Source organism: Pongo pygmaeus, chromosome 3 (genome assembly GCF_028885625.2).
Source record: "Pongo pygmaeus isolate AG05252 chromosome 3, NHGRI_mPonPyg2-v2.0_pri, whole genome shotgun sequence".
Lineage (NCBI taxonomy): Eukaryota > Metazoa > Chordata > Mammalia > Primates > Hominidae > Pongo > Pongo pygmaeus.
This window is the reverse complement of record NC_072376.2, coordinates 112978177-112993388: the sequence shown is the minus strand read 5'-3', so window position 1 is coordinate 112993388 and position 15212 is coordinate 112978177. Positions and strand designations below refer to the sequence as shown.

Here is a 15212-nt window from a genome sequence, read left to right as displayed (position 1 = left end):
AGATTCGGCTCCCTCTTAAACATCTGGGCAATGGTTCCTTGGATAGGAAATATCAGACAAGTACATTGTGGGTATTTCATCTCAAGATGAAAAAAGTACAGGTTTAATTTAGAGTAGAAGAGTTAGTGAGATTTGTAGCTTTATTCCCTAGAAAGTTGGAATTCAGATCCAAAAAGAAGATCACACTCAAAACATTTCTCTCTAATCTTTTCCCATTCTTTTAGAGTGGTGTGTATTTTTCCTATTTAAAAGGAAACAATTTCTAGAATCCTAGAATTTTTAAGATAGAACTTCTCATTAATCTAGTGCTCTGACTTTATTATTTTAAAAATGTGGGCTTTTTGAATTAAAAATTATCTTATTCACTAAAAATTTTTCAGCGGATTATCTAGGTACCTGGCACTATTCTGGATTGTGATAAATCGTTGTATATTAGACAGACCATGCTATCATGAAATTTACCTTCTAGTGGATGAAAAAGATAAATAAGTTAAATATTAATAATTCAATATCAGTGATACTCTAAATAATAATAAAACAGTACAAAAAAGCAAGTGATGATGGTAGTGCCAATTTTCATAAGGTGTTCAAAGAATCCCTCTCCGAACAAGTGCCATTTGGAAAGAGAACTAAATAAAGTCAAGAAGTGAACATATGGATATCTGGGAAAGAGAATTCAAAGAGGAAATACAAAGTGCACAGGTGCTGATATGTGGGTAGATTTAAGTTGTTTGAATAAAGAGGAGTCATCTGTGGTTGACTGGAAGGAATGAAGGGAAGAAAAGATAGCACATGCCATTAGAGCAGGAAGAAGGGGTCAGTCCAGACAGGGCTACATAGGCCATAGTAAGGACAGTGAATTTTATTCTAATTGGATACACAATGTGATGGAGAGTTGAGAGCAGGGCAACGATATGATATTATTTACATTTTCAAAAGACCTAAATTGTAAAACTACTAGAAGAAAACCTAGGAGAAATGCTTCTTGACATTAGTCTGTGCAGTGATTTTTCAGATATAACATCAAAAGCAAAGGCAACAAAAGCATAATTAGACAAATGAGATTGTATCAAATGAAAAGGCTTCAGGGCAGAAAAGGAAACAATCAACAGGGTGAAGAGATAACCTATTGATAATGGTTTGGCTGTGTCCCCACTCAAATCTCACTTGTACTGTAGCTCCCATAATTTCCACGTGTCATGGGAGGGACCTGGTGGGAGGTAACTGAATCATGAGGGCAGGTCTTTCCCATACTGTTCTTGTGACAGTGAATACGTTTCATGAGACCTAATGGTTTTATAAAAGGCAGTTCCCTTGCACAAACTCTCTTGCCTGCCATCATGCAAGATGTGACTTTTCTCCTCATTAGCCTTCAGCCATGGTTGTGAGGCCTCCCCAGCCATGAGGAACTGTGATTCAAGTAAACCTCTAATTTTATAAATTACCCAGTCTCAGATATGTCTTTATTACAAGTGTGAGAACAGACTAATACACCTATAAAATGGAAGAAAATATTTGCAAACCATACAAATGTTAAGAGGTTAACATACAAAATATATAAGGAACTCAAACAATTTAATAGCAAGGAAACAAATAACCGAATTTTAAAACGGGCCAAGGACCTGAATGGACATTTCACAAAAAAAAGACATACAAATGGCCAAAAGACATATGAAAATATGCCCAACATTATTAATCATCAAGGAAATGCAAATTAAAACCACTACGAGTTATCACCTCATACCTGTTAGAACGGTCGTTATCAAAAAGACAAGAGATAAAAAGTGCTGTCAAAGATATCGAGAAAAGAGAAATCTTGTATACTGTTGATGGAAATATAAAATAGTGTAGCCATTGTGGAAAACTGTATGGAGATTCCCCCAAAATTAAAAATATAGCTATCATATGATCCAGTAATCTTACTTCTGGGTACATATCCAAGGAAATAAAATTAGTGTGTCAAAGGGATATTTAATTCTCATGTTCGTCACAGCAATATTCACAATAGACAAGATATGGAATCAACCTAAGTGTCCATTAACAGATGAAGAGGTAAAGAAAATGTGGTATCTATACACAATGGGATACTATTTTGCCTGGAAAAAAAAAAGGAAAACCTGTCATTTGTGACAGCATGGATAAACTTAGAGGTCATTATGCTAACTGAAATAAGTCTGGCACAGGAAGACAAATATTGCAAGTTTTCCCTTACATGTGGAATCTAAACATGTTGAACTCATAGAGATAGAGAGTAGAATGGTAGTTACTAGAGGCTGGAAGTGGGGAGTTGGGTAGGGTGGGAATGAGAAGATGTTGGTCAAATTATACAAAGTTTCAGTTAGACAGGAGGAATACCTTCTGGAGACCTATTTTACAACCTAGTGTCTATAATTAATAATAATGTATTTTCTACTTGAAAATTACTAAGAGTAGATTTTAAATGTTCTGACCACAAAAAAACTAATAAGTATGTGAGATTATATGTTAATCAGCTTGATTTAATCATTCCACAATACATATATATATCAAAACATCACATTGTACACCATATGTATATATATGGTGTACACACACACAAAATATTTTCATATACTGAAAATATTAGAAAACAACCTCTCTGTCTGTCTCTCTCTCTAGAGATGAGAGAGAGAGAGCGAGCATCTGTGGGCAATGGCTCCAGCTAGGAGGAGTTGTCCAACTTAATAAACTAAATAAAAGAAGTCCTACAAATTCATGTAATTCTCAAGAAAGAGAAAGCCAGAGAAGACTTGCCATCCACTGGAAAGTCAGTTTAATACTGATTTTTTTTTCATGTGGATTTGCCTGCTTCTCGAGCTCAACAGTGAAATCTTTCAGGGCAAAGAACCTCTCTCCATGCTGAAAAGAGCCTCTAGCACCCAGGGGAAGGCTAAATGTTTATGAGGTTTTACCATCAAGACAGAACATGATAAAGGAAGTTTCAAACCGCAAAAGGTGGAGCCTTCTGAGGAGACAGAGTTTTCTGTCTAGTACTGAATAAGTTTTGAGGAGTAAGCACCAGCTGCAAAGAAGGGAGGAGTCATTTTGGGAAAAGGAAAACCGTGAGTGAAGGTCAATTGAAAAGAAGATAGAGTATGTTTGTTGTTGGAGAGCAGGCTGTTTTCAGGCCTTTGTTAGCTTTAGGCCTTCTGACTTTAGGTCCCCCTTCTCAAACATTGAATTGCCCCCACATCCTATGTTAATTAAATTTATAGATTATAAGTTATAAAATTATAAAAGTTATAAAAACTTATAAAAATTTATCAAAAGTTATAAAAGTGATACAAGTTGAATATCCCTTATTCAAAGTGCTTGGGATCAGAGCTGTTTCAGACCTTAATGGATTTTAAGGTTGTATGCATTTTGTAGACACATTAGGGAATCATTTATTAATTTAGATTTTGCTGATTTTTTTTGTATAATGGAGGCAATGATTCTGTGTTTGAGATCTCAAAGATTTCACTAGACCCTTGGAAATATTTTAGGCCCCAGATACTGTTACCAAAGAGCCTAGCAGTTCAAACAGCCCTAAAAATAAAATAAAATAATGACATAAAATAAACCTCCCAACAAAGAAAAGCTCAGGTCCAGATGGCCTCACTAAAGCATTCCACCAAAAATTAAAGAAGAATTAACACCAATCCTCCTCAAACTGTTATAAAAAAATAAAGAGAAGGAAACACTTTTTTTTTTTTTTTTTTTGACAGGGTCTTGTCCTGTTGCCCAGGCTGGAGTGCAGTGGCACAATCTTGGCTCACTGCAAACTCCACCTCCCAGTCCAGGCAATTCTCTGCATCAGCCTCCCGAGTAACTGGGATTACAGGCACCCACTACCATGCCTGGGTAATTTTTGTATTTTTAGTAGAGACGGAGTTTCACCATCTTGGCCAGGCTGGTCTTGCACTCCTGATCTCATGATTCACCCACCTCAGCCTCCCAAAGTCCTGGGATTGCAGGTGTGAGCCACCACACCTGGCCAGGAACACTTTCAAATGCATTCTATGAGACTAAAATTAGGCAGATACCAAAATCATACACAAAAACTACAAGAAAAGAACACTGCAGACTAATATTCTTAATGAATATTGATGCAAATACCTTCAACAAAATATTAGCAAGCCAAATTCAATAACACATTAAGAGGATTAGACATCTTGTTTCAAGTGGCATTTATTTGTGGAATGCAGGATGGTTCAATATAGGAAAATCAATCAATGTAATATACCACATTAGCAGAATGAAGGTCAATAGCCACATGATTATCTCAATTGGTGCAGAAAAACATTTGACAAAATTCAACATCTTTTCAGGATAAAAATGCTCAATAAACTATAAATTTTTAAAAATTGCCCCAAATAATAAAGTTCATATATGAAAAGTCCACAAGTAACTTAACAGTACAAAGTTGAAAGCTTTTCCTCTAAGAGGAACAAAGCAAATGATGTCCACTCTCATCACTTTTATTGAGTAGTACTGAAAGTTCTATTCAGAGCAATCAGAAGAAAAACAAATTAAAAGAAGTCATATAGGGAAGGAAGTAGTAAAATGATCTCTGTCCTCAGATAACATGATCTTATTAATAGAAAACCCTAATGATCACACACACACACACACACAAAACCAAACTATATGTTGCTTAAAAAAGACATACAACAGTTAAATTTAAAAGAGTGAAAAAGGATATACCCTGAAAAAAATACATCTATATCAGAAAAAGTAGAATTTAAGGCAAAAAAAACTAAATCGAAATAAATAGGAACATTTCATAATACTAAAATATTTAATTTTCCAGGAAAATAAAACAAGTTAAAAATTTTACGTTATCATATAGCATGAAAATATATAAAGCAAAAATTTAGTGAAAAACACAAATCCACAATTCTAGTGAAAATTTTAATATACTTTTCTCATTAGTTGACAAAATATAGGTATTGATGTAGCATAAATCAAAATGATTAACAAACTTAATTTAATGGAAATATGTGGAACACTGCACCTCAACTACAGAAAGTGAACTATCTCAACTACAGAAAGTGAACTATCTCAACTACAGAAAGTGAACTATCTCAACTACAGAAAGTGAACTATTTTCAAGTAGATAAGAATTCATTACTATCATAGATCATAGCCTGTGTCATAAAGCAAGTCTCAACAAGTTTTAAATGATTTAAATGATACAGAGTGTGTCTCTTGATCAAAGAGGAATTAATCTAAACAAAAAAAACTAGAAGATAACTCTATGCTGATAAATTTTAAACTACAGTAATTTATGTGTCAAAGAAGTAATCATAATGACAATCAGCAAATAGTTTGAACTGAACGATAACAAAAATATGCAGTACCAAAACTGGCAATATAATTAAAGCCAATCTTACAGTAAAATTTATAGCTCTAGAATGCATATATTAGGCAGGAAAAAGAATGGTTCAAACTTAATTACTGGAACAACCATCTCAATAAGGCAGAAAAAAATAAATAATAAACCCCCCAAAAAATGAAGGAAGAAAACAATAAAAATATGAGTAGGAATTAATGAATTGGAAAGCAAATGTACTATAAAGTGGATCAACAAAAACTCATATTTTGGGTTTTTCAACATGAAGGCATAACAGTAGAAACTAGATAAACTGGAGAGAAGAAAGACCAGAAAAATAAGAATAAAACATCAGTGAGGTGTGGGACAACCCAGGGGCCTAAGATACATATAATTTCAGAAGAAGATGTGAGAAGGATGGACAGAAAAGATATTTGAAGAAGGGCCAGGTGTGGTGTCTCACCCACCCCAAAGTAGTTCCAACACTTGAGAGTCCAAAGTGAGCAAATCGCCTGAGCCCAGGAGTTTGAGACCAGCCTGGACAACATGGTGAAACCCTGTCTCTACAAAAAATACAAAAATTAGACAGGCATAGTGGCAGGCACCTGTATTTCCAGCTACTTGGGAGGGTGAGGCAGGAGGATTGATTGAGCCAGGGAGATCGAGAATTCAGTGAGCCCTGATTATGCCACTGCACTCCAGCCTGGGTGGCAGAGTGAAACCCTGTATCAAGAAAAAAGAAAAAGAGAGAAAACGAACAAAAGGGAAGATAATCCAAGTGGAAAATTATAAACCCATAGATTCAGGTAACTTAATGAGCCCCGAGTTGAAGAAACAGGAAGAAAACTACACCAAAGCACATCATAATCAAATCATGGAAAACCAGAAATAAAATCTTGAAAGAAGCTGTTGAAAAAAATGATACATTAAATAGAGAAGAACAATGATAAAAATTACAGCAGAGACTCATCAGGAACAATGCATGCCAGAAAACAATGAAACAATATTTTTAGTACTGGAAGCAAAAAAAAAAAAAAACTTTCCACCCTAGAATTCTGTAAATATTTTTTCAGACATATAAAAGCTGCGAAATTCATATCAGTAAAGACATTCAGGAACAGAAAAATATGGTACCAGATGGAAATTTCAATCTAAAAAAGGCATGAAGAACATTAGAATGGCAAATATGTGAGCAACTATGAAAGACTTTTATCTCATTTTTAGTCTCTTCAAAAGACAATTTATAGTTTAAATATAAAATAACAAAAATGTATGGAAAGTTTTAGACATATGTAGAAACAAAATGTATAACAATGGCACAAATGCCAAAATGAGAGAAAGGTTATAAATATACCGTTGTAAAATCAGTAATGAAGATAAATAAAATCTTAAAAAAAGACTCAATCCAAAAGAAGGCAATAAACAAGAAAAAAAGAAACAGAGAACAGATGGAAAATTTTAAAAATCAGATTGTGTACTTAAAATCAATTATAATAATTTATCACATAAAATAAAATGGCTTAAACATTTTATTTATAAAGATAAGATTGTTAAACTGGATAAAAAGCATAACCTCTTCCCAAATATGTGCAGCATTCAGAAAACCCACCTTAAGTATAAATTTATTAAAAACAAAAGACAGGAAAAGGTATACCTTGGTAAAACTAATTAAAATAAGTTGAAGGGACTACAATAATATCAGACAGAGAAGGTTTCAAAGGAAGGAGTTTTATCAAAGATAAAGAGAGTTATTTGAATCTTGACTTTCTTAAAGAAAGTACAAGACACCAAATGTTTAATTAGTATCTATAGAAAGATCTATACTTTGACATCATTGGTGATAGTTATCTGGTATTCTCACCCAAAACACATTCCGCAGAAAAAGAAATTGTATGCTTAGCAAAAGAGGACAGTGACTTTTGTGTTTAGATTACTTAGAGTAGAAATCTCACAGTATCTTGATGATCTATATTAGTTTTATATTCTTGCTAAAAAAAATAAGATCACAGGTTCCAGGTCCGCCTATCTTTTGGGAGTAGGGGGGTCAGGGAGTCACCATTTAACTCACCATAGACCAGGCCCTTGCATTAGCCCTCACTATACCTAGGTTTCATAATCCATACATTTATCATTGACTATATGCAGAGCTACGTTGGTTGGCACTGAGGGGTGCTTCAAAAGAAGTATCAGTTGTCAATAACAAAGGTCCCCACCCTTCAATAGCTAAACTGTGGAGGGATTGAGTGTAAAAGTTCCTTGTAAAACTGCAAATCTTTTTCTCTTCCTGAGTTTTTTTTTTTTTTTTTTTTTGCTAATGGCTTGGAAACATGACATACTCATTAACTCTTTTTTATTTATTTTATTTTTTATTATTATTATACTTTAAGTTTTAGGGTACATGTGCACAACGTGCAGGTTTGTTACCTGTGTATACACGTGCTATGTTGGTGTGCTGCACCCATTAACTCATCATTTAGCATTACGTATATCTCCCAGTGCTATCCCTCCCCCCTCCACTCACCCCACAACAGTCCCTGGTGTATGATGTTCCCCTTCCTGTGTCCATGTGTTCTCATTGTTCAATTCCCACCTATGAGTGAGAACATGCGGTGTTTGGTGTTTTTGTCCTTGCGATAGTTTGCTGAGAATGATGGTTTCCAGCTTCATCCATGTCCCTACAAAGGACATGAACTCATCATTTTTTATGGTTGCATAGTATTCTATGGTGTATATGTGCCACATTTTCTTAATCCAGTCTATCATTGTTGGACATTTGGGTTGGTTCCAAGTCTTTGCTATTGTGAATAATGCCACAATAAACATATGTGTGCATGTGTCTTTATAGCAGCATGATTTATAGTCCTTTGGGTATATACCCAGTAATGGGATGGCTGGGTCAAATGGTATTTCTAGTTCTAGATCCCTGAGGAATCGCCACACCGACTTCCACAATGGTTGAACTAGTTTACAGTCCCACCAACAGTGTAAAAGTGTTCCTATTTCTCCACATCCTCTCCAGCACCTGTTGTTTCCTGACTTTTGAATGATTGCCATTCTAACTGGTGTGAGATGGTATCTCATTGTGGTTTTGATTTGCATTTCTCTGATGGCCAGTGATGATGAGCATTTTTTCATGTGTTTTTTGGCTGCATAAATGTCTTCTTTTCAGAAGTGTCTGTTCACATCCTTCACCCACTTTTTGATGGGGTTGTTTGTTTTTTTGTTGTTAATTTGTTTGAGTTTATTGTAGATTCTGGATATTAGCCCTTTGTCAGATGAGTAGGTTGCAAAAATTTTCTCCCATTCTGTAGGTTGCCTGTTCACTCTGATGGTGGTTTCTTTTGCTGTGCAGAAGCTCTTTAGTTTAATTGGATCCCATTTGTCAATTTTGGCTTTTGTTGCCATTGCTTTTGGTATTTTAGACATGAAGTCCTTGCCCATGCCTATGTCCTGAAAAGTATTGCCTAGGTTTTCTTCTAGGGTTTTTATGGTTTTAGGTCTAACATGTAAGTCTTTAATCCATCTTGAATTAATTTCTGTATAAGATGTAAGGAAGGGATCCAGTTTCAGCTTTCTACACATGGCTAGCTGGTTTTCCCAGCACCATTTATTAAATAGGGAATCCTTTCCCCATTTCTTGTTTTTGTCAGGTTTGTCAAAGATCAGATAGTTGTAGATATGTGGCATTATTTCTGAGAGCTCTGTTCTGTTCCATTGGTCTATATCTCTGTTTTGGTGCCAGTACCATGCTGTTTTGGTTACTGTAGCCTTGTAGTATAGTTTGAAGTCAGGTAGCATGATGCTATCTGCATATCCTCTTGGTTTCTGAGGACAGAAGAGAAAGGAAAGAAGAAGAGATAGAGGGAAGAAAACAATACATATGCATTTCTTGCTGGTAACTTAGCCATTCTGGTATCTATAACCAGATTTTAAAGGAGATATCTTGCACACTGTAAGGGATTGGCAGGGAAGGAGAGACTATTACTCTTTTTCCCTTTACTGAATTGTAACTTGGCTGAGGCAAGAATGCAGAATAAGATTATAGATAGATGATAAATTGGGATGTGCAGAACTCCAATATAGAACTCTACTAAAGCAAGTACTTGGATAGAAACGCCTTTAAGGGTTTTGCCAAGTGAGAGTTTCTTCTACCACAGTGAATACAATATTAGAGATTTGAAGCCTGAAAAGATAATCTGGCTTTTCTTAATAACATTTATAATCAGCCAGTACACTATTAAGTAGGAATTGATAACATTTATATGTAATAAATAAGTTATCAAATGTATTTACTTTTGCATAGTTTATCTTAGTTTAATATGGAGTTTATTTTTATACAAAAAGCAAAGATAATTTTATAATAACCAAGTACGCATTTTAGATAAGCCACTAGCTGGACATGAGAGTGACCAACACCCAGGTCTTTGTTCTTCAAGGCATCATACCCTTCATAAAATAAAAATTTGGCACTTCAGTCATGCCAAGAGTAAGTTAGCTTATTGGTTATGAATAGTGATTATGATGTCTGATTGCTTACGTTCAAAAAACAGCACAACTATTTATTTGTGCTGTGTGGTCTTTAATCCACTACTTAACTTCTCAGTGCCTCAGTTTCTTCATCTGTAAAATAATTAAAATAGGATTATACTTTCACAGGATCTTCGTGAAGATTAAGGGAGATAAATCATATAAAGAAATAAACACACACACAAAAGCACAATACATGTTAGCTCTTTTTTTAGTCATAGTATTTCTCATAAAAGCCAGGCAAAGTAAGTATATATGATACCAATTTCACAAATAAGGAAACAAGTTCAGAAACACTAAATGACTTGGCCAAGATTAAATTTAAAAATTAAAACCCTGTTTTTCTTGCCCCAAACCCTATACACCTTTCACTATACCACACTTGTTCTCATGACAACTATTTTACACAAAGTATCTAAATCTAAGGAATTAGAAAACAACTAGCTTCTAATTAGGTGTATCATGCACTCGACGAGTAGGTGTTCAATAAATATAAGACAAGATACTGACTGAATGAATAAATATAAACCTGCAATTCTAACCAGGGTGGTCCTCTTGCCCACTATGCCTGATTTATTCTTGAATGTGTATATTTTTCATTTGTCCCCTCATTTGTATATTTTCTATTCCTTCTTTCCTCCTCCTTCCTCTAAATGCTGATTCAAATTCTACACATTCATATTCATCAAGGACCTCTACTAGATTTTACCCTGATATTTCCCACAACTTCATGAGTGTTGCTAGAGATGTATATCATCTGTGCTATTATTTATTTAGTGTTTTCCTTTAAATTGATGCACTTCTTATTCTTAAATTTGTTTGAAAAATAAACTACCGTAAGTGAAAAACCAGTTTTGCTTGGCATAAATAAACAATATCTATAAAAATCACTACTATGTAAATAAATAAATAAAATTCTAGATAGAATTTGTTCTTTGCTAGAGGTTCTGGGCTTGAGACATGCTTGTTCTTTAAAAAAATAAACTAAGATAAGCACATGTTAGACATTAACAATATATGTGCATCCAATTAAAATTTTAGAATTTTCTCATTAAAATAACCAAGTAAACTGCAAGAAAGCTGAAAAGGAAACAACTTTGCCATTAAATGTTTCCATCTTATTTAATGCTGGTTTCCAGTACTACCTTATAGAATCTCTCACACAAGGCTATCCAACACTTTAGAAAACACTAATTTATCTAATTACCCACCCAGCTTCAATATTTATTTTGTGAATTGCACCATTTGTCTACGAAACTTATTTTGGGACTTAGTTATAACATTTTTCATAGGTGATTTAATTAATTTATATCATTTCAAGTAGGCAGATACAAGAGTACTCCTCAGGATGATAAAGTCTTAGTCACACGTCATGGTTTAGCCAGATGAGAAGTAATCTCATGTCTAATGAGTCAGTCAATGCCATATGGAGAAAGGATGAAGAGAATTTGAATTGGTCATAATAAATTATTCAACAGCAGATCAGTAGATAATTATATATGGGAATAGATGTATATGTTCTTTTCTTGCACCTGTTAATGATATTATCATGTTCTATGTGTAAGTCTGTTAGTTCAAAATATCCTGCAATATCCTTTGTGGATAAGAATATTTAGCAAAGTTATTTGTTGTATTGCTGCTCAAGATTTCTGATTTAAAAACTAAATGCTTGAGCAAAGTTTAACTTTGGATTAATGTGATTAGCATTTCAAAATTCATTTACATTTCATAAGACTTCAATTTCATATTCAAAAATTAAACTCAACAAACAGATTGTAAGTTGCCAACCACCTTGACTAAGCTTTGGGTCCTTACTAAACATCTAAGTTTGAGAATGGTTAACTAAGCACACTGCTAATTTGCTATTTGACTTTTCTGAGATTCTTTTAAGATCAAAGCTTGGCCTTTTCTCAAAAACACATGCTTCATTAAAGTTATAAATAATAAACAGGAATAATTGAAAATATCTTCACTCATTAATTCTCACAACTTTAGCCATATTCCATAGCACTCATCTTTACTAAGCTTTTGTTTCCACAAAACTGAGTCCAAATTTGAAAGTTGTATTTATATAAAAACACTTTATCATTTTTAAAATATCTTCTTGATTTCAGGGAAAAAGGGAATATATTCTATACTTGATTAAATATTTGAGACTCACAGAATTTTGTCCTCAAAATATCAATGTATTCATTCATATATATAAATGTCCAAACCTCTTACACTGCTCAATAGAAGGGTTTTGAAGTGATGTGTTTTATGAAGACTCAGCTATGCCTTAATGTATAGTTCTATTTCTTTTATTATGTTCCTCTAGAACTATTACACATTTTTGAAGGCTAAAATAATTCAAAGAGAGGATAATCAGAAGGTTTTGTCTTCTCAGTGAAGTCTATCAAGAAAGGTTATGACCTGATAATAAGAGGAACAAGGATTTTGATTTCCCTTGTATTCTGACCCTCTTGCAGCTAATAGATATTTTAATTGTATCTTCCAAATGCAGCATAATGCCATGTTCAAAAGTGTTTTAACTAGTTATCAAAAGTAGGAATTAATTACATAGCTTTCTATTTGGAACTGTTTAGTGGAAGGAAAAGCTGTCCATTTTACTGAAAGAAGATGAAAACTAGAGCTAACAGACCTGGCCTATATACCTGGTTTTTTCCTTAAGAAAGTAATTTTACTACTCTCAGCTAATGTTTACAGATCTGCAAAATGGAAATATAATATTTCCCTTATAGTAATCAACTAATAAGACATGAAACTGATCATAAAAGTTGCTTACAAATAGTAACTATAATTATCCAACTAGGAAATTTTAAATAAAGTATTCATTTTTCTTTAAAAGTTGAAATCAGGTAGGTAGAATTAGTTTTTTATATTATTATTTTCTACTGTCATTCATTCTATCCATATGTGTCTACTGGTAAGCACTGGAATCACTTCTCTGAATAAGATAAGAAATCTGCCCCCATGGAGTTACGTTCTCACAGAAAATAATAATTTTTTAAAGAAAAGTACATACAGGGTAGTAATAAAAGTACTGTTGAATGAATGAAGCAATGAGATGGAATGATGTGAAAAGGTCTGTGGAAACAATTTAGTGAAGGTGGTTGGGGAGACTTCTCTGAACAGCAACTTCTGAGCAGAGTCAGAAAGCAAGCAAGCAAGCCAGAAAGCGAGGAAGGAAGGAAGGAAGGAAGGAAGGAAAGAAAACTTCAAGGTAGAAAGGGCCTTCCTTGTGCCTTCAATCTGCCACAGCAAAGCCACGAGGTGGAGTACAGTGAAACAGGGTCTGAATGGTTGGAGATGAGTTGAGGAGCAACAGGGAGTCATTGGAGCAGTGAAGTTTAAATTTAAAAAGATTTTCCTAAGCAGCTATTGCAGGTTCTCAGAGGAGAGATACAGGTGCTGGGTGGGCAGTAGCAGAAAAGGTGGTGAGACATGTTTGAATTTGGAATACATTTTGAAACTAGAGCTGATAAGGGTGTGAAACATAGGCAACTCAAGACAGGCTACTAACGTTTTGTTTTGTGCAACTGGAAAACAAATGGCACCATGTATTGAACCAAGAAAGCAAGGGAAGAGACAGATTTCAGGATAACAGTCAAGAGTTCTGTTTGGGGCATTTTAAATTTAAGATGCTGATGTAGAGAGTCAAGTGAATATACAAAGGAAGCAAGTGGACTTTTATTTTATTTTATTTTATTTTTTATTATTATTAAATTTTAAGTTTTAGGGTACTTGTGCACAATGTGCAGGTTAGTTACGTATGTATACATGTGCCATGCTGGTGTGCTGCATCCATTAACTCATCATTTAGCATTAGATATATCTTCTAAAGCTATCCCTCCCCCCTCCCCCCACCCCACAACAGTCCCCAGAGTGTGATGTTCCCCTTCCTGTGTCCATGTGTTCTCATTGTTCAATTCCCACCTATGAGTGAGAATATGCGGTGTTTGGTTTTTTGTTCTTGCGATAGTTTACTGAGAATGATGATTTCCAATTTCATCCATGTCCCTACAAAGGACAAGAACTCATCATTTTTATGGCTGCATAGTATTCCATGGTGTATATGTGCCACATTTTCTTAATCAACTCTATCATTGTTGGAAATTTGGGTTGGTTCCAAGTCTTTGCTATTGTGAATAATGCCGCAATAAACATACGTGTGCATGTGTCTTTATAGCAGCATGATTTATAGTCCTTTGGGTATATACCCAGGAATGGGATGGCTGGGTCAAATGGTATTTCTAGTTCTAGATCCCTGAGGAATCGCCACACTGACTTCCACAATAGTTGAACTAGTTTACAGTCCCACCAACAGTGTAAAAGTGTTCCTATTTCTCCACATCCTCTCCAGCACCTGTTGTTTCTTGACTTTTTAATGGTTGCCATTCCAACTGGTGTGAGATGGTACCTCATTGTGGTTATGATTTGCATTTCTTTGATGGCCAGTGATGGTGAGCATTTTTTCATGTGTTTTTTGGCTACATAAATGTCTTCTTTTGAGAAGTGTCTGTTCATGTCCTTTGCCCACTTTTTGATGGGGTTGTTTGTTTTTTTCTTGTAAATTTGTTTCAGTTCATTGTAGATTCTGGATATTAGCCTTTTGTCAGATGAGTAGGTTGCAAAAATTTTCTCCCACTCTGATGGTAGTTTCTTTTGCTGTGCAGAACCTCTTTAGTTTAATTAGATCCCATTTGTCAATTTTGGCTTTTGTTGCCATTGCTTTTTGTGTTTTAGACATGAAGTCCTTGCCCATGCCTATGTCCTGAATGGTAATGCCTAGGTTTTCTTCTAGGGTTTTTATGGTTTTAGATCTAACATGTAAGTCTTTAATCCATCTTGAATTAATTTTTGTATAAGGTGTAAGGAAGGGATCCAGTTTCAGCTTTCTACATATGGCTAGCCAGTTTTCCCAGCACCATTTATTAAATAGGGAATCCTTTCCCCATTTCTCGTTTTTGTTGGATTTGTCAAATATCAGATGGTTGTAGATGTGTGGTATTAGTTCTGAGGGCTCTGTTCTGTTCCATTGGTCTATATCTCTGTTTTGGTACCAGTACCATGCTGTTTTGGTTACTGTAGCCTTGTAGTATTGTTTGAAGTCAGGTAGCGTGATGCCTCCAGCTTTGTTCTTTTGGCTTAGGATTGACTTGGCGAGTAGACTTTTAAAAATGTCATTATTGGGCTTCTATTTGTTTCAAGATTATTTTCTGTATTTTTCATGTGCCAAATCTTGAAAATGCTGCATGTACTCAAAGGTGTTGAAGTGATCTTTGATTATAATTCTTCCAAGTAACTTTCCTTGCAGAAAGCTCTCCTGGACTATATCATAAAATAATTTCTT

At 34.6% G+C, this 15212-nt stretch overlaps 1 protein-coding gene across 2 annotated transcripts in view; it reads left to right on the top strand.

Moving 5' to 3' along the window:
* EMCN (endomucin) overlaps positions 1-15212 on the top strand; it is a 130028-nt gene that overhangs the window by 55892 nt on the left and 58924 nt on the right. The window lies entirely within an intron of this gene.